The sequence below is a fragment of the Myxocyprinus asiaticus genome, chromosome 21 (genome assembly GCF_019703515.2).
Source record: "Myxocyprinus asiaticus isolate MX2 ecotype Aquarium Trade chromosome 21, UBuf_Myxa_2, whole genome shotgun sequence".
Taxonomy (NCBI): Eukaryota; Metazoa; Chordata; class Actinopteri; order Cypriniformes; family Catostomidae; genus Myxocyprinus; species Myxocyprinus asiaticus.
The window spans coordinates 42,677,233-42,698,109 of record NC_059364.1 but is presented as its reverse complement, the minus strand read 5'-3'; positions in this window follow the sequence as shown (position 1 = coordinate 42,698,109).

Here is a 20,877-nt window from a genome sequence, read left to right as displayed (position 1 = left end):
TTGACTCGAGAACTGCTGCGAACAACACGATGTGCTGTTGACTTGAGAGCAGCTGTCCCAGGATCAGTGTACTGTTGACTCGAGCTGTAGACTGGATCATCTTCATACATTGATAAAACGGTAATACAATCAAGTCATAAACATATTTCCAGTATGTTTTATTTGTTACACTCTCTGTTGTTCAGCAAAATACACCTGAAAAATACATTTTGCCCCATAATCACACACATGCTCAATGTCAGCAGCTCATCGGTTCTCAGGATGTTGGACACATCTGAAAGAGGCGATTCTCAGTTCAGTGTACTATTGACTCCAGCTGTTATGAGCAACTCATTGTACTGTTGACTCGAGAGCTGTTGCGACCCGAGCGTTCAGTCCGATTTGTGAACTAGTTGGGCTTGGATGCAGCATAATTTAAAATCAATAGTTTTCAGTTCCAGATGCCTTTTGTAGAAATTTAGTATACACAGTCAGCCATGATTATTTTAATCAATGAGTGAAAGTGTCAATTAACAGGACGGTTACTGAGATTAAGCGAGTAGTATTCGGCTGGTCATGTGATTCTAACATGGCAGCCCTCATGTGTGGACCCTCTCCATGTAGAATAAAACAGCTTTTATAAGGTTACTGATATGACTGGAGTCTTCATTTTAATGTGAGTGCCCATGATTTCCTACATATATTGCAAAATTACAATTCATGTCTTTTAATGAGGAAAAAAATACTGAGCGCACCTTTAATAAAGGTATGGTATTTTTATCAGAGTTGATACTACTTGTTTTTGGATTGAAAAGAAAACTGAGGTATCGCCAACATTTCAGAACACAACAGTGTGTGAAATTGAGCTTTCATAGCTGGAAACATCTGCACTTGTATAGAGGCCCAAAGATGGCTATATGGTTAAATAGATGAAGAAAGAAGACCAATCACAATGCAGTATGCTAATTTTACGATGATGTCATCACTCTCTTACATATTTAATGCTGAAAATGTGATCAATGTAAGTTAAGATTATCAAACTTAAATTTGACCTTTTATAAAGATCACAAAATCCAAATATAGTTAGCACATCTTAGGGTGAAATTATCAGCAAAACAAAGTTTGAAGGGAGTCTGTATGTTGTTCGGGCTACAGTTATCAGGTTTGGCCAAATCCTAATCAGAATGTGTGAGGAATATCAATACAGTATACTGCTATGCAAGCACTGTAAACAGCTTTTTAACCCAATAAATATTCAAAATAACAAACATTGTACTTTGTAATGAATCCAGTTATTGATAAAAAATTAACAACAAAATAATCCCCCCAGAGTAGTTTATTTTAATTAATATCAAACTAAAACTTTGTGAATAATTATTTGTTCAGATACGTAGTTATAGGTAGGAGGTTGGTGTCGTGATTCAGAAAGATTCTGAAGATTATTGAATGGATGATGTCACATTTACAAAAGGCTTTGCAAGTTTCACATGATTGCTTTGTGGGAAATCTACAGAGAAGAAAAAAAACATTGATGCGCTTAGAGAAAACTATCAATTTAATTAGATATCACCCCTACTAATCTTCTTCATGGTTTTTGAATGCAAAATGTTTTTCTTGTTGTTTTGGAGGATTAAGGAAGTGAGTTTGTTGTAATGAATGGTAATGGAAACACAAGATTTAATGATTTCATTGCAGCGGCAGCTCTAGGCTTTCATCGAAACTAAATCAAACCCGTAAGAGTCATTTGATTATGCATCACAAGAAATCCACAATGCTGACTGGATGGTAGTTCCACAGAAGGATGCTGTACACTAATTGGTGCAATCACGGCTATACGTTTATTTCTTAGCTGGAGCCTTTAAGCATGTTGTTGATCTGTAAGCAGAATTTTTTTTTTTTTTTTTTTTGTGCCAGATTTCTTTTCCCACAACCTCGTGTATTGCTGGTATTAACTGCTGCCTTATCCACTATTCACCGCCTCTTTGCCATGGATATACTTTCAATGTGCTACATTTTCCCATGAATGCAGCATCTTGAAGACTTGGCTCTGTGGTCACGCAGGCTGATGGACAGTCTAATCTCTCTGCATGTGGGACTTTAGAAATTTTGCTCAAGCAACTAATATTAGTGTATTTACTCTTGATACTGTCAAGTAATTTATTTCCTAGATAACAAATGGGCAGTGTCCTCCATGTAAGCAGGATTGTAATTGTAGGGAATTTATACTTAAAGTTGGTGTATTGTCTAATCTTTTGGATGTTGAAATGCTTTTAAAATGTTTTCCATCTCATCTTAATATGCATAGACAACTATAAGTAAGACATATGGGTGATTCCCAAATTAGGATTAAGATGATTAATGTTCACTTTGGCTGGAAACATTTCATTTTAATCTTTTTTTCCCCAGCCAATGTAATAGTGATACACAAAACTGGTTGAACTTTTAATACATTCATTATTTTTTCAGTCTGATCCTATATGTAAGGGCTAATCAAAGTCCGCTGGTCATTATTGCAAAAAGAACCCTGACAGAGTGGTCTTGTATCTCCCTGAATGGATTTATTTTGCGACAATGACTGGTTGACTGTACATGATCCTGCTTATTACATTACTACTTGGCAAATAAATAATGAAATGGACAACACATATTGATTTGCCTTGAAATTATGTTATAATGTGAGAAAAAATAAATCTCAGAGAAATGCCTGCAAAACTACATCTGGCCTAATTAATTTTTCACATTGAAACATGTTTGATTCAAAAGATTAGAGTTTCTACTTTCATCTGAGACAGCATTTGTTTTTAAATTTGAGAGATTTCTCGTGAAATGCCACGTTGCTAAACACAATGTACACTAATGTGTACTTTAAGGAGCGCATTCTTTCCATAGAAATCCTATATTTACTTGTATAGTAATGAAGTACAATTACTCAAGTACTTTACACACCTGCATATTAATTTACATATTTGATTTTGATAAAAATATATTTAATTAAAATAAAATTATTGGATGTGTTCTTGGTGAATATTTAACACTTTTATTCAAATAATTGGAACTTATGTCACAGACATTCTCACAAGTTCCGCATTGGTAACTGTACCAAATTGCCTGAAGTGAGAATAGAAAGTATTTTGGGGTCACCAAACGAGAATAGCACGTTGAAAGCTTTAATGATGATGAGGTCATGGGCTTCTGACTGTTCATAAGCAACGTTGTTTAGGTAAACATAATTGCAGCTGCTTTGTCTTAGCCATAGTTAAATCTATTTCTGCACATGAATTTCTTTAAATTCAATATGCTTTTAAGTGAGGGTTCACTTAATGTTTAGTATTCTATTCAGTTTTCACTACAAAGTGCAAACAGCCTGTCATTCAGAAGAGGAAGAGGAAGAGAAAGGTTATGTATGTGAGAGAGAGATGAAGAGCAATGATTGACAGTTCCTAGAAACAAAGACATATATCATATTTCACCTGGTGTTTTTCAAGGTTATTCCACTTGACATTTGAAGACCTTTTATATCACACTGACATTTGATTCAGAAATGTAAAACATTTTATCCTTGCTGACTTATTTAGCAGCACACCATTAAACTCCACAGCCACAATCTGTTGTTTTTTTCTAGTTTCATTTTGATATGTATAGCTGCCCATCTTTTGTGACCAGTCTGTCTGGTAATTATTTCTTTAAAGAAAATGTCATTTCACTGTAGCTCAAAAGCAGTTCATAGCATTAACACAGTCCTGAAAACTGTAAAAAAAAAAAAAAAAAAGAAAAAAAAAATTATCTTCAATGTCTCTGATTTGCAGTTTCTTTAGTCCATTTATAGCCCGAATGTCCTCGGTATGTGTCAAAGTGATTTTAGAGAGTCTTTACAGAAGCACACAGTATATTTCATAATACCACAGCATTCTATGCTGGTCAATCTTTTGCTGTTATTCACACTTTAGAGAGCCCCAGTCATTTTAAAGCCATCTATCAATGACCATCTGACATAATGTACTTGGATGTATGGTCAATCCTTGATGAGTGAAACTCACAAAACAAGATCATGAACATGTCTGGGTAATATTCAACTTGATCTCATGAGGTGGCATCATACAAAAATGTAAACTTTTACCCCCATTGAAAAAAAAAAGTGGACAAATTCCTATGTTTAACCCCTTACCCAAACCTTAAACCTACCATGATTTTAATTGGAAAATTTCTGTTTCAGGGGTTTGAATGAGCATTCTTTCGATTTTTCCTATATTTAACTCTGAACCAAACCATAAAGCTAACCATGATTTTAATAGGAAAATAAATTTTGAGTACCGTGGAAGAAAGAAAGCGGCGGAGTTTGGAACGAGACGACGGATGCGTATTACAGGTCATTGATACACATCAGTCATTTTTGTATTGCATGAATAAAGAATGAGTGACTAAATTTGTTCACAGATGTTTCCTTTTTTCAAATAAAGTGTTGGATAGGAGGCTAGCTAAAATGTGATGCTGTATTGTATCAATTTAACATTCGGTTTCTTGATTGGTTGGTCTAAAAGTCATACCTGTTCATATGTGCCAAATCGTACGATACCTAACGATTTCACCATCTCGTACAAATTATTAACAGTTGTCATGAGACTCTGTTGTTCATATTTTTATTAAAATTCAGTGTCAATCAATCACCAAAATCAAAATATATTTTTTTAAAGTATTCTTATTGTGAAAGAAAGGTGAAAAATATAAGAATTATTATAGTAATGCAAAAAAACATGGCATATTATTTAAATTCTAAAGTATGTTAAACATGGTAGAATTTGTTGTACTGCCTTTCATTTATGCTGATTTAAAAATAAAAAATGTATTACAGTGTTATAAAGATGTTATTACTTTATTACAGTGAAAATCTAACAAGAATCATTGAGAATAATGGGAATTAAAAAAATGTAAATAAAAACTTACATTTAAGAATAAGCATAAAATGTATTTAAAGAAAATGTCAAATACATTTTTTTAAATAAAAATAAAATTACATTAAAGAAATAGCATTAAATACAAAATAAGTAAAACATTTATTTTTAAATATTCTTATTGTGAAAGAAGTGCAAAAAATAGAATTATTATTGTAGTTATGCAAACAATTATTGCATATTATTTAAATTGTAAAGTGTGTTAAAAATGTTAGAATTTGTTGTACTTTCATTTATGCTGATTTAAAAAACATTATTACAGTGTTATAAAGATGTTATTACTTTATTACAGTGATGAAAATCTAACAAGACTCATTGTAAATAATGGGTATTTAAAAAAAAAAAAAACTTACGTTAAAGAATACGCATTTAATTCAGTGTACATATTGTGTTCCGATATACTGTTCTGCAAAACTCTTGCAAGATTGGCATTTGCTTCTCCAGGAATATTAAGACTGGGGGGTAAGGTCATCAGTGTTTTAAATTAAAGATGCAGGTACTTTAAATGCAGGTACAATGTAACAATATATACATATGTACAAGTAAATTGTATTTAAAGACACTTAAAATAAAGTGGGTCCTCTTTCTCTTTAGTTTTTGGGGTGAAATATAACCTGGACATGGTTTTCGTGAGATGCATCTATAAGCAATATACATTTTTTCCTCTAGGGTTTTGACTGAGTACAGTTTTCACACATTTGGATTATAGCTATTGCACACCAAATATAGCCAGAATGAAAGTATTTTTAATCAAATCAACAAGCTAGCACGTCATTAATCTAGATTAAGAATAAGGAACTTTCCTTGAATGTCTATTATCTGTAGAAACTAACTACACTGAACAAAAATATAAACGCAACGTGTAAAGTGTTGGTCCCATGTTTCATGAGCTGAAATAAAAGATCCCAGAAATTTTCCATACGCATTGATTAGATTAGATTAGGGCCTAATGAATTTATTTCAATTGACTGATTTCCTTAAATGACCTGTAACTCCTGAATTTCCTGAAATTGTTGCATGTTGTGTTTATATTTTTGTTCAGTATATATATACACTCTTAACACTTAACATCAACAAAGTCAGTTTCTATACCATAAAAAGTGCCATAAAAAAAAATCATAAAGTAATGTACAAAAAATATTTAAAAAAAAATTTGTTTTATATTCTTATTGTGAAATAAATGTGAAAATATAATTATTATTATAGTATTGCAAACAACGATGGCATATTATTTATATTCTAAAGTATGTTAAACATTATATAATTTGTTGTACTGCCTTTAATTTATGATGATTAAAAAAAAAAAATGAAACGTATTAAAGTGATGTTATAAAGATGTTATTACTGTATTACAATGATGCAAATCCAACGAGAATCATTGAGAACAATGAAAGGTCAATGGTGACATTTCAGTCTGGCATGCAATTGGAATTCCAGGTTGTGGCGGAATTTTATGGAGTAACGACTGAATGAATATTCTGCTGTATTATTTCACTTGTCCCAGCATCTGCTTAGCAGAGGATTCTACTCTTGAGTGCATTTCATCTTCTCCTTTTTGAGATTATTTTTTTAATAGGCAAAAGACAACACTGTGTTGAGTGGAGTAGATACAAACAGTTCCATTCTTATCAGTACATTAGCATTAAAGGCCCAGAGTCAAATAACTGATGCTGGTGAGCTGAAGAGCAAGCTGCAGTGCTTTAGCTTTTACTACATACTGGCATTACCCCTCTGGGCCCATGTTGCAGGTATAGAAGAGCCTTCCTCTGCGACACACACATACACAAAGAGCTAAATCATCCAGTTATCAAGGGCAACTTGACTTACCTGGATAGCAACAGACATCATTTCGAAACCGGAAGGCATTAATATGACCACAATGCCTTTTATTAAAAACAACGCTCTGATGTACCCAACCTTTGTATTTTTTTAATGACAGAACTCTGTTTTTAGCCTTTTAGATGTGTCCTTGCCTCAAAGTGACATCTTGTTATCAATTACAGATGGTATCTTTAATGTCATAAGCAAAGTAATAATGTCAGCTTACTCTGCAAGTTGGCATAAATTCGGTTTATCTGCGATACATCTGAGATAGACACAGGAACCTAATTAAGCCAAATTAAATCAGAACTGCCATACACTTTAATTATATTCAAGCTGTTTGCCAAAGCTGCTTATCGATGTGCAAAGCTCTGTCATCATCAATCAGCCAATCTGATATGATAATAAGAGTAATAATGTGAATTTTGTGCCAGGGCTTAGAGTTAAGGATATTTTTTTAATTTTCTAGATCAATCGTTCTCAACTGGTTTTTCTTCAGGGCCCATATTTTACCTTTGAGATCATGTGTATGACCCAACACAGTACCAGAATTGTTTATTGTACAAAAGTAACAAAAATGTCCTTAAAATTATATTTATTAATATTACCATGAACTAGGGCTGTCGATTCAACTAGTTAATTCAGTGCGATTAATTATATAAATTAGTTAAATGCAATTAACCTCATGTGACCCCGCAAACAAATGTGTGGACATTGTATTTTGGCTTCGCAATACGCAACGCATAATTTAAATTCATTTAAACTGACTGATCCGAGTTGTGGTGGCAAAGCTAATTTTTTAGGGTGGCGGCTGCCACCCCATGTCACCCTACACCAAAGTATATATATATATATTTATAATTATTGAAATAATTTGTCTTTCTCTATTAAATGATTAATTTGCATATAATGTAATTAATTTGATTAAAAATGTTAATCAATTGACAATCCTACCATGAACTGCATGGGTACAATAATATGCACTACTCATGTTAATATCATGTTAATACATGATATAGGATGTATGGGCAAACAACAGGCAATTTTGTGAATAAATAACAGTAGAAGTGTGATTTACCAGCATAACACTGGACCAAATATTATTTTAATATCAGTCATATTACCAGAGTTTGATGGAAACACAGCCTTTGACATTAACTACGAAAGATATGGAAAATGTTTTCTTCTCCATTTTTAAAAGTTGAGAAGCTTTTGCTACCATAAGTCTACACTATATATGGTAAGTTGTAATTTATTGTTTGCATTTAGCATTGCTTTTCCTTGCGACCTAGCAGTTGAGAACCACAGTTCTAAATTATTCCTGCTGATGCTGGTATGAACTAATTATCTACAACAACAAAAACAAACAAACACAAATGACAAACACAAACAAACCAACCATAAGCATACAGTACAAAATTATCTGAGATGCAAGACATGCCCCACTGACTAAACTAATATAATTAGAATAAAGTAACTGTTGTGTTAATAAGCACATTCTGGTTCCAAAACAAGCCATAGGCAGATTTGTTTTTATCTCATCTTACCAAAACTAAAGCAGCATCTCAGGCCTCTGCAAAAAAAATAAATAAAATAAAATAAAAAATACAAAAATTTAAATAGAAAGAAAGAAAGATCTAGAACAGGTGGTGCTAAATGTGTCCTTCACAGAAGGCACTGGGGAGCAAGCGTTATTATTTTCCATTGCTAGAGTCAAGGGCAGCTCTGTTTCAGCACCACAGCATGGACAGCGCCACTGATCCCTCTGCAGTGGACATGCAGATGACACTCAAGCCCAACAAACACATTCATTTATTATTTCCATGTTCAAGCAACCCTTAAAATCAACTAAATTTTATAACAGACAGGACAAATGTACTTTTCAAATTTACTTTCAATTTCTCCCACTATCAAACTGGTCAATCTAGATCAACCTTTTAAAATGCAATGCTATAGCTGCATCTTATTGCATTAAAATCCAGAAAAAGAGACTGGGTAAGTATGGTCTAAACAAGAAGGTTCTGATTTAACATAAATATCTACCTAAAGAAACCTTTTATGATAAAAGGGTTCTTTGCGTTGAGGTTTAAGGTTGTTTTCTCCTTCGTAGGCTCCTGTTCTTATGGAACCTAACAAAAAGGGTTCTGTTAGCATAAAAAAGGGGTAACCCTATTGTTACAAGGCAAAGAACTCAAACATAATGCTACTGAGCTTTTCAGCCCTCTGGGTTGACTTTCTATGGGTTTTTACAGTGGGTAAATAAAGGGACATGTGGCTCGAAAATGTTAATTCTCTTCTGTGTTTTTGGACTACAACCTGAACAGCTCCATTTAAAACCAGTTTAAGAATGTAGGTGAAATTAATTCGAAGGAGCTGCTGGAAGGTGACATTGAAAACTTAGAAGAGAGAGATGCACAGTGGGATCCAAAAGTTCACATTGAAAGTCTGCGATTGTTGTAATTAAACCTAGAAGATAACAGAACGTTTTAAGCTTTTTAAAAATGTAAAACAAAGAAAAGTTTTGACATAAAATGAGGATTCTATACTATTACTAGGTTACTAATCAAATGTTGATCAGTGAATAATGTTAATGATGCAGTCCTGTTGTTATTATTATAGCACAATAAGGATAAATAACACTTATTTACCAATGAAAATGATTTTGAAAATAATTATTAATAGTATAGTAACAGATGATAGATAGATATATAGATAGATAGATAGATAGATAGATAGATAGATATTGCTATGGTGATAATATAATTTGTAATTAAAATGTTATATAAATAAGAAGAAAATCTAAATTAGAAGCATTTTGAACCTCCACTGTAATACGCACTCGTTTAAACAGTACTGAAGTCAACTTCCAGGCTCAGTAGATGGCAGCAAAGCCACATTTTAAATCGGCCCGAGTGTGCGCTTTCAAAGTGGAAATGCCTTCGGACCAACGCATTTTGCGGCTATTAACAGTTTAATGTGAATTTGTGAGAGATTTTCAGTCTATTGATGAAGTGTGTCGCACTCTTGCCTCTTAAGTGTGTGTGTGTGTGTGTGTGTATGAGTGTGTGGGTAATGATGGCTTGGATGCATGGGGTGCTATAAGGCTGATAAGCTGCGATTTATATTTAGCTAAATATTCATGTCACAGGGGTTGCGTAAACAGTTGTCATCAAATCAGATTAATCCACAAACACCGCGCTAAATGTCACGCTCACTCTTACATGGATCTAATATTGTGATCTTCAAAACTGTTGCTCCTTATTACATTATTAACCATGTTGATGTTGCAGTTTGCAAGTGTTTTTGCCTTAATCTAGAATGTTGGGTATTTTTTAATCATTTGAAACCAATCCTAATGGAATTAATCAAATGGACTCCTCAGAAAATCAAATAAACCCCTACTGGATAAACAGAAATTCTTTCTGGATTCTTACTTGATACTTTGGGTGCTACTGGATATTATGAAATATAATAACTCTACTTGTTACGTATGGAATATTGTCTTGCTACTGAACAGATGCAGCTAGAGGAGTTTCAAAATCCTGAAGGATTTTCTTTAAATAACTTTTGATGTTCTGTATTGCTCTCAATGTCTTTTTTGTATTAGAATAGCCCTATATATGTTTTAAAAGACCTACTGTATATTTTGTGTTATTAGAGTTGTGCATACCCTGTAAGGATTGATTCCAAATTATGAATTATATACTTCACACATTCTCTTTGGATTTTCTTGACAATAGGCGTTTTCAAATCCTGAAAGATTTTCTTTAAATACCTTTTGATGTCATGCATTGCTTTTTTAAATCATCTTATTCATGATTATAATAGTCCTTTTGGGAACTATATGTCATACAAGATCTTTGCTTTGTGTTATTGTGGAATCCTATACAAAAATGCATGTTTACAATGGATGAAATTCCCAAATGATAAAATTCCAATAGTGATCCAAGTACACATTTAGGATTTTTTTGATTATAGGTAGATGGCATAGGAGTTTTAATATCCTAAAATATTCAATGTAAATACCCTTTGATGTCCTGCATTGCTCTGTTATTTTGGAATCCTATGAGAAATTCCCTGTTTACCATTGATGAAATTCCAATAGGAACCCTTGGAGACGTTCCTTTTGGGATTTTCTTGACTATTGGGAGATGGCATAGGAGTTTTAAAATCCTAAAATACTCTCTTTAAATACCATTTGAAGCCCTGCATTATTTTGATGATCTTATTGGTAATTATGGATTCCCAAACGAAGAAATTCCAGTTTGAAATCGTTGTACACATTCCTTCAGGAATTGATTTTGGTCTAGGGAGGTCGCAGTCTTGGCTTTGACTCGTACTATCGACATTTACTCATCGACAGTTGATATTCAGCATGTGGACCCATTCGAGTTAGTAGACCGCTGCTGTAGACTATAGATCTCGATCCATATTCCCCTGTATCATACATGATGGTTGAGTCCAGCGCCTTCCTCCTCTAGATGCGTACTGCCTCATCGCTCCATTCTGTCTCTACCGTTCGGACCGAGGGAATCACTTTTGGTCACAGCACCACCATCTCTCGTCTCTGCAGTGGCCCTTCTCGGTGATATGAGAGCTAATATAGACGAATCCGTGTGCCATAGGCGTCAGATCTTCTTGCCAAAGCTGGATCTCTATGCATTACTGTGATCGTTCAGTATAAAACGCAAGACACCGGGACGCTGCGTGGAATTACAGCGGACACGATGAGGAAATTCAAGCACATCCTGTTTATTTTCGCAGGTTTACTTGCCGCAGCTCACGGTAAGTTGGAAGTCTGTTTTATAAGCTGGCTGTCATTGCTATAATTCCCCAGAGAATTGGGCTTCTTTTGGGTATGTATGCATGCAAAAGTCCCATAGACCTTGAGTGGTGGACGATGCTTCTGCGTTTTATGAAGCAACTTGGAAAACTTGCATATGGCACATAAAAGAAAGGTTGAAGAAGTCGGTCCTTGTGGCCGAAATGATTTATTATGTTTTATCAAAATAAACCGAGAGGCTTGTGTCACGACCTTAAATGTAGACTGCTATAAGAAACCCCCATAACTTAAATCAGAATGTCTGACTGGATGTGATATTACGCGTTTCGAAAGAAATATACGTATGCCATTACAGCAAGAATGTCGTGAAGAAATAGCACATATATATATATATATAAATTTTTATCGATTATGAAATGGCGTAATCGATTTTATTATTGATATTATTATTATTTTTCATTCGTCACAATGTCTGAGTTTAGGTTTCAGCGCGGCGAGAGCGCGCACTTCATTATTTCTCTAAGGAATAAATAAACGTAATGTTCACGGGCAAAAATAATAAAGCCAAACACCGATGGCCATTTTATAGGCTATCACATAGACGTGTGGTATAAACTTTTTTGGATTAGAGGCAGCTGGTTTTGTATAAAGAAGGGCCCATGTAGCTTCTTTCGACCTATCCAAGTGCCTCAATTCTTGTATTTTACCCGAATTTAAGTGTCAATTCAGTACATTCTCAAATGAGGCTTTTAATACAGAGCTTTGTGCAGTTTTTGGACATTCTGAGAACTCATTCATGATCTCCACGTTTTTGGCAGTCGTTCAAGGGTTTTCTATACGATTTGCACTTGGTTTTCTATATTCTTTAAGTGGATTGATTTTATAACCTTTATAGCTTGACAATAACACACGTTGCAGCTATCAATATGTAGTTTTGGTGTGTAGCTTTGACAGTAGGGTTCTCGATTTGATTCAGTAGGTGGAATTTGTTCATAAAATATCCGACGATAAACTTTATTCAGCCATAGAAATATGAAATTAGACCTTTGTCAGACGTCAATCTACGCAGTGGGAACAACTTTTAGGCTAACATTTTTAGGGTATAGGCTGCTTGTTGGACTAGTATTATTAACCTATTATTATTAGGCTATATAGTACTATTATATAGAGATGTCATATCGTAACATTAGCGTCGTTGAATGGATTGCGTTTGTTATTTGATCTCATTTTATGCGTAGCCTAATCAGTGTGGGAATAAGCGCAGTCAACTGTTTTGTAAACAAAATAGGTTAATAAAGTTTTTTTTGTGTTAGGCTATATATGTGTGTGTGTGTGTGTGATTAAAACAATAAAGTGATAAATTATTATATTAGGCCAACTTAAGTTCCGATATTGATGTAAATGTCGATAAAAGGTGCGACACTGATCATAACGAAAAGCGCGGGAGCGGCTTAGTGTTGCCATGGTTACTCTTCAGGCCAATTTACGCAACTTTGCGTCTATTTATGATGAAAATATGCATTCTGACAAACTGTGATCCAACTTTTGAGGTTACTTAAACGTTTGTTGAAGCGTTTCTTATATAATATGTAGATTTAAAGGGTTAGTATTGTACTTTGAAAGAATCCACTCATTTCATAAACAGCCTATTGTTCTCAAACTATGAATTGTATAAATGGTAGGCTACAAAACGATCCTCGCGCGGACTGCGCTTGCAAATAAACATTGTAGTAAAATGCTGTCTCATGGTCTCTTCACCTCCATTACCTCACTGCTAATGTAGGCCTACTTATGTGAATGAACACCTTTCCCCCGACCGTAGCCTATACTCTCTGTGTCTGTGAACTCCATTTCAAAGGCTGCTGTCTGTATTCCCATTATGCTTGTCGTTTTAGAGGACACGCTTTTCAAAAGAATTAGTGATGCTGCAGGCACTTCCACTGTTTCCCAAGCCTGTGAAAGAATCATTAGTTTTGTCACAGCTGTGCCATCAGAGTTAATGACAATGACTGCTGCTATTCCTTGTTCAAAGGCATGTGGGGAGTTTTCAGGGACAGGCATTAATTAATCTAGCTTTATCAGCCATGATGTGCAAAATAGTGAAATGTGTGCAAAGTTAAAGGAACACCGCACAAAAAATGTCCCTTTTACCTTTAAAACTATCAATGAAATATAGTAGGTGTCTTGAGATATCGCACCTGTCAGAGGAGTGGCCTGGCATTTCTTAGCCATTCATAAACGGTCGTTACCTGTCAATCAAACTGTGTTGGGGTTTTCCAACACACTCTCATGAGTTGTCTAAATCTTATGAAATCGTGCGAGTTCAGTCTCTCCCTGACTCTCACTCTTTTCCTTCTAAAACATACTCTTTACACTTCAGATCATCCTTACAGACTCTACTCTATGGTTAGGTTTAGAAATGGGGATTGGTCATAAAATTAATAAGCTTGTACACAACGTCTGACAGGCAGAACTTTAACTTACTTCCACATTACATCTGGGTATTTTCACGTCTAGAATACGTACGAATTAATACGACTATTTAGTCAACTCATATGAATTCGTATGACTTCTCGTGAGTTCGGGTTGGGGTTTGCTGACATGTCTCTGGAGGGCTGGGTTTAGGTCTACTTCAGTCCCTACATCTGAAATCACGGTGGAAATTGTAGGTCATCCAGGTATTTCTTGCTTACTGTTTCATGAATACTGAGGATTTGGACAAAATAATCCATTGGCATCTTGTTTTTGGCATACTATATAGTAGGTAAGTATGTATATTCAGATGCAACAAGTGTTTAGGTCTGGTAGAAGTTAACAAAATGGCTGAAATCACTTAGAGCAACTTTAATGCATTACTCTAAAATACATCATTTTATCCTTTTGTGCTAAGTGGAGATGGTTTTCAATTTCAGAATGAAAATTCATTTTGATATATTTCGTGAGGCTTAAAAAAATGTGTTGGTGATGTAACAGTCTAATAAAAAAAAAATCCAATTAAAAGGCTGAAATTATTGAAAGAACACATTTTATTAAGTAGTTTGACATTGGTTTTGCATAATATTTTATTAGAACTTATTTTAAAAAAGCAGTGAAGCAATGTTTATGACATGGCAAAGTTAGTTTAGGTTTTATAAATGTCAGAACAAAAGCTTATATTAATAAATCTACTTGACATCAAGTCAAAACTATTGAAAATGGTATACATATAAATGAACTTGGCACTTGCATTTTAAACTAGATTTCAAAAATATTTATTTTATTTTATGATCTCAGATAGGGGTGGGCGATATGACCAAAATCCTATATCACGATAATGATATACACTACCGGTCAAAAGTTTTGAAACACTTACTCATTCTTTATTATAATTATTATTTTTTATTTAATTGTTTATTTTTCACATTTTAGAATAATAGTAAAGTCATCAAAACTATGGAATAACATAAATGGAACTATGGGAATTATGTTGTGACTAAACAAAATCCAAAATAAATCAAAACTGTGTTATATTTTAGCATCTTCAAAGTAGTCACCCTTTGCCTAGAATTTGCAGACATGTACACAACATTTTCTCAACCAACTTTTTGAGGTATCACCCTGGGATGCTTTTTAAACAGTATTGAAGGAGTTCCCATCTATGTTGGGCACTTATTGGCTGCTTTTCTTTATTATTTGGTCCAAGTCATCAATTTCAAAAACTTTTTTTTTTTGTTTTATTAAATTTTAGTTTTATAATGAAATAAATTAATATGGTGGCACAATTTTTGTCTACAAAACTAATTTCAAACATTTAAGCATACGTCTTCAGATCAAAAGATTTTTAAGATCATGAGAAACATTTCAGTCAAGTGTTTCAAAACTTTTGACCGGTAGTGTATATCACAATATAGTTAAATTTTTCTGAAAAAATCAATAAAATTGTATTATATATTAAACCATGTCGCAATGTGTAATTTTGAGTAATCCAGTCAGTGAGTTAAATACTTTATAAATGAAAACTTCTTCATCTTATATCATTTTCTCTTTATTTTGAACTTGAAAATCATAGTCAAAGTAACAAAATAAAAAATAAATGCCACATTTGAGTCTGATGATGTGCACCAATTTTCTTCTTCTTTTTATTATTATTATTATTATTATAATTTTTGTTGTTATTATAATTGTTATTATTATAATTATTGTTATAACTTTCCTCAAGAAACTTAACATCTTCTCAAAGCAATGCAAAAAGTAAAATAGCATATAAATAAAAAAAATATCCATAAATAAAACACTTAATTAGGCTCTTTGTGTTTTTAGTAATCTCTATAAAATATCTGAAGGAAAATATTGCTGGTTTGTTTCCTGATATGAAACATCATTCGAACAGTATTTTAGAAAGGGTTTTGATGTGCATTTTATAAACCCACTTGACACTGAGAGAAACCAGAATGAGTAACGGGTGTGATCTGCACAAGAGCACAAATGAAGGGAACTGGATGGTTTCAATACTCGCGCACACTTGCATGTTTCAGACTGCGTGCGCAACACTCACACAAAACACAGCTGCGCGTGTTTGGATGGGGGATGAATGTCATTGAATTTGCTTTGACGGTGGCTCAAGCGAAATTTCATGCCGCAGAAGCGGATTCAGTGTCATTTCTTCTCGCGGTCTAGGCAAGCTTTGCATTACCGCGATAGAGACAATAATTCAAAACAAAATTTCTACCAGTTTATCATGTCTACATCACCCACCCCTAATCTCAGACATCCTTTTTTTAAAATTTTTTTTAATTAAATTTATCCCCTTTTCTTCCAATTTGGAATGCTCAATTCCCACTACTTAGTAGGTCCTCGTGGTGGCACGGTTACTCACTCTGGGTGGCGGAGGACAAGTCTCAGTTGCCTCCACTTCTGAGACAATCCGTGCATCTTATCACATGGGTCGTTGTGCATGACACCACGGAGACTCTGCATGTGGAGGATCATGCTACTCTCTGCGATCCACACACAACTTACCACGTGCCCCATTGAGAGCGAGAACCACTAATCTCGACCACGAGGAGGTTACCCCATGTGACTCTACCCTTCCAAGCAACCGGGCCAATTTGGTTGCTTAGGAGACCTGGCTGGAGTCACTCAGCACGTCCTGGATTCGAACTCGCGACTCCAGGGTGGTAGTCAGCGTCAAAACTCGCTGAGCTACCCAGGCCCCAATCTCAGACATCCTTATTTATCATTGACCAATAAATAAAAACCAAACAGCAACCATTTTGTGTTTGTAGAGGAACCCTGTCAACTTTAAATGTTCCACCAGTAATGACGAGTTGGCATTGCTGAGACCAGAGTGCTACTGGACTAGAGGTCTGTATTTGATGTGAGTGATATAAATTTCATTTACAGATACTACAGCTCTGAGTGCCTGTCTGATCATCCAAGATAGATACAATCAGGGCTGGAAATAGGGAGGCGGGATGGCGTTCCGGTTCAAACTGGTTAAACTGGTTAAAGCCCACCCCAGCAACCACCTAGATCCAGCCCTGTTTTGAAATGACATAAGTGTTTCATTTTGATGAAAACTATCCCTTTAAGAACAGGTCTTTAATAAAGATGAGGTTACAAAATGGTAGCATCGCTGATGAATGAAACACATGCCGTCTAGTTTAACACTTGAGTTTTGGCTAGGTAAAAAGGATTATGTCAGATAATATAAATGCAACTAATGTTTGCACACGGCACATCTTTTAAATGGTGTTGAGGCACGCAGATGCAAAGTCTGCAGTCAAGAAACATCCATAATTCAGTGGACAGCTGTCTGGATGTGACAGCGTAAACTTTTATTTGAAGTTTGTGACAGCTCTTCCTCAACTTCACAATTCTTGTCTGCCTGAACACTATACGGCAATTTTATCGGCTTGTTGGGGTTCTGGATGAGATGACCCAATTAGGTTATGCAAGTGCAGATCTTTCTCATACTACATATATAACCGATTAAAGCATTTGCATTTCAAAGCAGGCAGAGTCAGCAGAAATGGTGTTACTTTTTCATCTATTAATGTGATTTTAGGGTTATGGAGCTCAAGAACAGAGAAGGATATTGAATGCCTAAATGCCTTACGATTCAGAAAATATGCATTTTAATTAGACCACAGGTTGGCAGTGTTTTAGGATTGAAAAATGGCAATTTTTAACAAGCGCTTTTGGCTTTTTCCAACAAATCAGTGCTGTGTTGGCACGCATGTTGGCATTTAACTGATATTATTTTTTAAATGAAACAGAAAAGGGCACTGCACTGTACTCTGAAGTATGCAAACAAATATACAGTACGCTGCATCAACCCCAACATTTTTGAAAAAAAAGTTTTAGGCAATTTTCATATTTTCGATGACCACAATTGTTTACATTTTAGGTGAATTCCAGGATATATATTTTTGTATATTTCTACAATGAGTGGGAAGTATGATCAAAATCTTATATCATGGTATGCGTTGTTTTATGGTAATAGGTTATAGGTTATATCTAAGGTTTTTAAACTTTTTGATGGCAATGACCCCCAACTATGATGATCCTCTTGTAAGGGACCCCCCTCTTGAAACACAGCTATTTATTTGAATGTAAAAAGACATATTTATACTGTGTGAGAAAACAGTAAGTGTCATTTTATAACATGTTTTTTGCAAAATTAAATAATTGGCTTTTATATTGTCATTGTACTATTGTCATGTCCATTAAGCTGGACTATGGTCTATCAAGCTATAGTTTTAATTTATCTTCACAATGCATTTTTATTGTTTTTATTTGTCTTTTGTTTTGAGCCTCTCCTGACATGCCCCCAAGTTTAAAAACCGTGGATTTAGAGCATTCCTGCGACTGTCTGTTTGTTGTCAGAGGGGAGAAGAGGCAGACACAAACATTGCATGCTGTAGCAACTTGCAAGTAGGACTTGGTAGGAGGAAATAACTCCTTCTTGCAGCCTGTACACAGTGAATCAGCACAGCCGGTTTAGACATGTTGCCATGGTTATTTTCCTGACAGATGAGAACAGGATCTTACAGTGGGGGAAAGGCCATTAACTCGAAGCAGGCAGACTGCCTTTCATTCTAGTCCCTAGAATGATGAGCGTAAATATCACCATATGCTCCACATCAAAATGGGACACACTGGGGCCAATTCACTCAACACTTACACCACTGTATGTCAATGCTTAAACTCTGCCTCTTATGCCAGAACCACCCGCAATACAGCAAAACAAGTGCCCCAAGTGCTGGTATAGTGCTTTATTGTCTTGCTAAGGCTTATTTCATAGCTAATATTTTATGTATCCCAAATAAAATTAAATAATATCTTCACACTTTTTGGGTAGTGTGGTAAAATAACAGCTTGATTGGAAATTATGCCCAATGAAAACATTCTTTTCACAAGTGATATTTGTGGCGCATATGTAATGCATAATTTAAATACATTTAAACTGACTGATCTCAGTTCAGGAGACTCTGTGCTGTCAGTAAAGCAGTGGTTCTCAATATTTTTTTGTACAAGAAAAACTTTTGCGCCTCCCCATACCCCCCCCCAAATAATCTAATCGAAAATAATTGTGTTTTTACTGAGAAAAAAAAATGCTTTTAAAAGATTAAACTACATTTTCTTTCATCTTCATTTGACCAAAATATTTAATTTAAAAATACAGTGAAAACTGAATGAAAAGTTACACTTCACTCCAGGGGGCACTTGGCCCTTCAGAAAAACGAATCCTCCATTCGTCCGCATTTAACTACCAGAAAGTATTATATCTCATTGGAGACAATTTTACTCTAGAATAGTTATTTTTTAATAAAAACTGATAATTGCAAGGATTCCTACCTATGAATGGAAATAAGCTTCAGTGGTCTAAATAAAAGTTTTTTTTTTTTTTTAAATCCTCATCCAGTAATAATAAATGACTGTGATTGTCGCATCCTAGCCAGTGCTGAAAAAAGTAACAAGTATCACGTGACAGTGTCGTCTATGCGATGTTTCGGTAGCGGTCAGGACCTCTGTACAATAATTTAAACTTGATTGATTATACTGACAATCTTGAATTACCATTGAAATAAAAACAGACATTTCTGCCATCATTTACTCACCCTTGTCATTCAAAACCAGTACGACTTTTTTCATCTGTGAAACACAAGATTGAGGGATGAGAGGATCATGTTTGTGGCCGTCCAAGCTCCAAAAGCACACAAAAAAGCGCCATTAAAGTCATCCATAACACTCGTGCCTTAGATTTAAATTCTTCTGAAGCCATATGATAGTGTTGTGTGAGGAGCAGACTGAAATTTAAGTGTTTACTCACCTCGTCACTCATTTGAAACTGGCGTGCACCCAAGAATGACCTTGTTTACAGGAGCGTGCCTGACATCAATGCTTTGGGCTGTCGAGAGCTACGTGCACAGGATGCGCTGCGGTGCCTGGCATAAGTTTAAACAAGTCAGGAGAAAAGGCAGAGGAAAAGAAATTGCGCACATCGTTTCTTATGTGTATTTTCACTATTTTGTTGAATGTGTGAAAGTGAATGAGATTTGAAGACGGGTCAGTCTTCCACGCCCCCCTTGCAATATCTCCGTGCCCCCCCTACGGGGAGCGCCCCACACTTTGAGAACCACTTCAGTAAAGGGTTAAACTTTGGACTCACGGAGTCATGTGGCAAAACAATATGGTGCCAACCACAGCGGAGTTTGTCTTTTGTAGAAATGCCAACAAAACATCTGGTAAGACACCTAATTACATTTTTACATTAAAACCTGTTTGAGTCTAAAGATTAGTCTCTAGTTTCATCCAAAATGCAAATGTTCTTTTTTTTTTTTTTTATTTGATCGATTTATCGCAAAACGCCAGGTTTCTAAACACAAATGTGTACTTTAGCATTTTTTTTCCCTTAGACATCCTGTACTTACTGTGCATTATCACATTGAGAATCAATGGGTTCATCCAAAAGCTAAGAAAATTTGCTTTCAGAGGCTTTAAATTGAGTTAATAATAAGGTGCATATCGAACTGTTCTGAGACCAGTGCAGAAAGACAGAACACTAGGGTTTAAGTCATTCATTAAATAAGGAGCAAGGGGGCATCCTATAGCTCTCTATGCAGCTAAGTGCATTCACTCCTAAAATCCAACCAAAAGTTCAGTTTCAGGCTGCAGATGATGTTTGGACCACTCAACATGTTTGGCAGACATGGGACAATGGTAATCAGTACATAGATTCACAATTTATAATGTATAATTTTATTTTAGTGTGGTTGGCAGCGATTGGACGATGCTGGCCATTACTGTAATCAGAAATAATTATGCTAATTTCTGATGTAATGTCTGTAATGTCTCAAAAAC